Source organism: Dendroctonus ponderosae, unplaced genomic scaffold (assembly GCF_020466585.1).
Source record: "Dendroctonus ponderosae isolate FM_Combo_2020 unplaced genomic scaffold, Dpon_F_20191213v2 Dpon_F_20191213_2, whole genome shotgun sequence".
In the NCBI taxonomy this organism is placed as follows: Eukaryota; Metazoa; Arthropoda; class Insecta; order Coleoptera; family Curculionidae; genus Dendroctonus; species Dendroctonus ponderosae.
The window spans coordinates 10,516,118-10,520,638 of NW_026018165.1; the positions used below are offsets into that span (position 1 = coordinate 10,516,118).

General features: G+C 34.7%; 1 long non-coding RNA gene across 1 annotated transcript; it reads left to right on the plus strand.

Annotated features, from left to right (window-relative positions):
* Positions 1-1,378: 1,378 nt before the first annotated feature.
* LOC125503475 lies at positions 1,379-2,204 on the plus strand. Its single transcript, XR_007280895.1, has 2 exons — positions 1,379-1,704; positions 1,759-2,204. It is a non-coding gene; the product is annotated as an uncharacterized LOC125503475 (long non-coding RNA).
* The last annotated feature ends 2,317 nt before the right edge of the window (positions 2,205-4,521 follow it).

Here is a 4,521-nt window from a genome sequence, read left to right on the forward strand (position 1 = left end):
CGAATTATTTTTCAAAAACACTTCAAGGTTACAAATATACATTTTTTACTCTTATCAGTTTATTAGAACTTAATCTTTCAACTTCCCGATTCCTTCTATTTAGCTTTACCAGTACCTACGTCTATTACCCACAGGCCTTCTACCTATGTTTGATTAGTTTCAGAATGCTTCTAATGCCATGACTAGGTTAGTGTTTCTCTTTCTGCAGCGACGGTATAAAATGGACTTAATCAGTCTGAACGAACACTTGACTTAGAAAGTAAAAAATTACATAGTCCGCCATTGCAATTCTGGCTACTTTTGCACGACGGCGGAGCAAAGAAAAACCCTAAAATCACGTAAATGTTCAATTGCCAACCGTGCACCAATCAAAACAATCAAAAAACAAAAGAAATTTGCCATACCCGCACGAAGGCCACTTATCAAACGGGGCGCAATATTGCCCAGTACATTGGCGTACATTTCAAGTACGTAATCAATTTATACCGTCCAATTCAAATGCACTTCAAAGAATAATTACAGGAATGAAAACAAAAACCTGCTGTAAAAGATTGAACTGTTTCGACGAGGGCCACGATTTTATTTAATAAAAACTTAAACACTTTGATGTAATTTTACTTTGGGCTTTTGTTGGTGAAATTTTACAAGAGCAATGGAACACGACAGACACATGAAAGATGAAGAGGAAAATTCAATTTAGCACTGAATTTTACTTTGCAAACATCAAGAAGAAGCATTTTCATACCATTCAAGAAAGACATCAAATAATATAGTATACCCCAGCGTCCGAAAATGTACATCTGAAACAAAAACATTTGAAGAAAATGGTTGGAAGTCGCGCAATGTAGTGTCCCAATATTGCATATTGTAAATAAGATGTTTGTCATCAGCAGTTAAAATTAATGGCCCCGTTGTTGTATTGGACCAAAAAAACCGTCCATTAAAAAGCCATTAACGGTAGGCAAGAAGCTTCCGGGAGACGCCACTGGCCAGGCAGTCCTCGCCGCAGCTTGGGAGCTCCCTGAGGGCACCCAAAGAGTAGGTGGAAGGCATGGGAAGAGCCCGGGGGCCCAGTAGCGGAGCCCCTGCTCCCCTGCTGATGGAGGCCCCGGTTGCAAACGGACGGTTTGCTCGATCGTCGTTCTTCGGCATTTTAATCATACACCCAAGAATGGATCGTAATTATTATCTAACATATTGCAAGGCTCATCGATTGACCAGTACACCACGGTTGTTCGCTATTATTTACTGCACTTAAAACATTATCAAAATTTTCCATTCCTGCATATTCGTTTTATTATGCTGACTGACTTTTGACTACATTTCGTATATACTTTTACTTGGAATTAAGGTATTTGTGACACGTGTGACTTTTTAACCAATTAATTATTCCCATTTTCTTTTAGTAATCCCCTTTTTTTTGTAATTTGAGTAATTTTAGTAACCAGATGAGATCAAAAACGAAACAGCCGACATATGAAAGCAGTACTTTGACAAGCTTTTAAACGGAGATCAACAAAATAAACAGACTACAACCGAGTACGAAACTGCAGAACCGCCGGAAGAAACTATCAAAGCTATCAAAACGCTCAAAATTAACAAAGTTCGAGGAAAAGACCTTAAATATGGAGGAGAAGCCCTACAAAGACAACTACATAGACTTATTACCCTTATATGGGGTCAGGAGCACATACAAGATGAGTGGTAAGAAAGCCTGATCATCAGTATCCATAAAACGGCAGACAGCGCAAATTGTAGTAACTATAGAGGAGTATTTTTAATCAACACGGCATATAAGATCCTTGCAAACATACTTTTGTAACGCCTTCAACCGATCGTGGAGTCAGGCTTGATAGACTACCAGTGCGGATCCGCCGAGTTCCGTCGGATCATGGATCCGTGAAAATTGATCTACTGTCGACCAGATATTTACAATAAGGCAAATGTTAGAAAAATGCATTTAACAAAGTGATTCATTCACTGTTCATCACCTTTGGGCAAACATACGATAGTATTCTAAGAGTTAAGCTATGGGACGCAATGGTGGAGACGGGAATTCCCAAAAAGCTAATCAATGTCTGCTATGTTTTGTAAGCTAAAAGGGTTCTGAAATCTTCCAGATATGAGGGTATTTTTTTCATTATGTCTGTACCTACCTGTATCAGTCCTGATATCTACCTGATTAAATTATTTTAGAAACAGATCACTTCCACTGCTGTTTTGACCCAACAATATTTGAAAAACACTTTCAATATACAAATCCGGATAATTACGTAGCCAAATCACTGTGACTTGTCTGCCGTATTTACGTAAAAATATTGTTTTGCTTTATTTTCACTGTTAAAATTACAAATGTAATAAATAAAACATGTTGGTTAGGCTTGGAAGCTATGAATGAAACCTTGAACTTGAATTCTTGAATGAACTATTTAATTTCAATTTATTTTCAATTTTATCATTTTACTGTCTGATTCTTTGAATTTTGGTATAAGCATGACTTAAGTTATTCTTCTATGCCAGTATCTGTTTACTGTTATTGTCCTATTGGAATAATAGCTTCTTAAATAGTTTCAAGTCTGGTTTTATTCGTCATGATTTAGAGGTAGTGCGTATTTCAATTTACTTATTGGAATATTTTGTTTTGTATGGTTTTGCTTTGAATTCGATTATTTCTTGATAATTTTCTTTCTGGCTGAGTCACCACGAAAGTTTCGGCTACATTTACAATTCACAACAACAGAAAATTAGAAGCTCAAAAGTAATGTTAAATGTTCTAGAACATTTTATCTCTAGCGAAATTGTCATAATATTGTTTCGCTGTTTTTAGTTAGTTTCAATGACTTTCATTATATTATATCTTTATTTACTTAAACTTCTTATGTACATATAGGGTCGTGTCTTCCAGCTTTCTGGTACCTAACATTCTTTTATTATAAATAACTGTATATACTTTTCTGACTGTGTTTCAATTCCAAATCAAATCTATTCCTGGGTTTCAGTCATTTATTGTCTCCATTTATTAATCAAAATACGTTTCGGTGTATTTTTCCACCATCATCAGTTTTTCTAAAATAACAGATAGTTTTTAAAAAAAATTCATTAATTTAAAAGAAAACAACCAAAAATAATATCCTCAGAATGCAAAGATTAATAGCTGAAAGTAAAAGAAATCAATATAAACAGTATTTTATTCGTTTTGTGTCCGATAATGAACAAAATTAATACTCATAATGCATGTCAAGGCTTAAAGCAGCAACAACGCTACATATGTAAGTAAAAATAATTAAGTATCTGAACGAAGAATTCTAGTCTCTTCCCAAATTTGTTTGTCCTGACCTGTTAGGCCTAATTAATTTTAGAATGTTTTAAAGTATTGCAATTGTGATGTATATGTCATATGATGAGGCTGTTGACGAACTGTGATTGTTTTTTTAAATTAATGAAAACATTTTTTTAACTATCTGTTATTTTAGAAAAACTGATGATGGTGGAAAAGTACACCGAATATTTTGATTAATAAATAGAGACAATAAATGACTGAAACCCAGGAATAGATTTGATTTGGAATTACAAATAATTCAACCAAAAAGAACGAATTTAGTCGAGTCGTCACCATAAATTTCTTTCGTGAAATACCATGTGAAAATAATGGTAATGGAAATATGGGATACAACGTATAAGACATAACATAAAGTGTAAAATGTTCTTGCAGCATATCTTACTTGCGGCAAAATTAATTTTAAACAATGAATAACGCGGGATTTAACTATTGCAAATTTAATGGCTTCGTTTTTTAAAGTTTTATTGCTGTTTGTTTTGTTAGTTAATATTTTGTTTCGGCATATCAATAATATCTACGTAGCTTATAGTTCACATTGGATGTTTTTGTGCATCATAGTCTCTTTTTTTCACTAATTATTGCATGTATTTGAATACCTTCTCAAAAGAAACAATCTACGACATGGTCGAGTCAATTCTGAATAACGATGACAAACCTTTCCTGTATGTCATTTATTATTATTACTTATATTTCAATTCTGACGTTTTTCTTACAAGTAAATGCAAATTTTTTCAGCAAATCCTACCATAAGATTTAGGAAATTTTATTGTTGCTATGGCAGGTTGGAGTGAGATAATTCACCTCTTGCGGCACATTAAACGGAAAGCTGCCCTATCTTTCACGGATATCAATCAGAAAATTTCGTCGCTAGAAGAAAAGTATTCGGCACTGACCGACCAAAATGAGTGTCTGAAGAACGAAATTGAAAAACATAAACAAAGAGTGCATGAACAAAAAGCCAACATGCTTGAACGAAGTGTACACACCGCTCCCCATGCGGAGCGTTCGTCTAGACATTCAAGACGAAAAACCAGATCGATGACAAAAACAGGATACCGATCAGTGCAAAGGGCGCCGAGAAGAACAAACAAAAAGCAAAAATTGGTAAGCAGAAAGAAACCTGGAAGAAAAGGAGCGAAGAAAAGGAGCACTGTATATAAAAAGGAAAGTCGCTGCTAGTA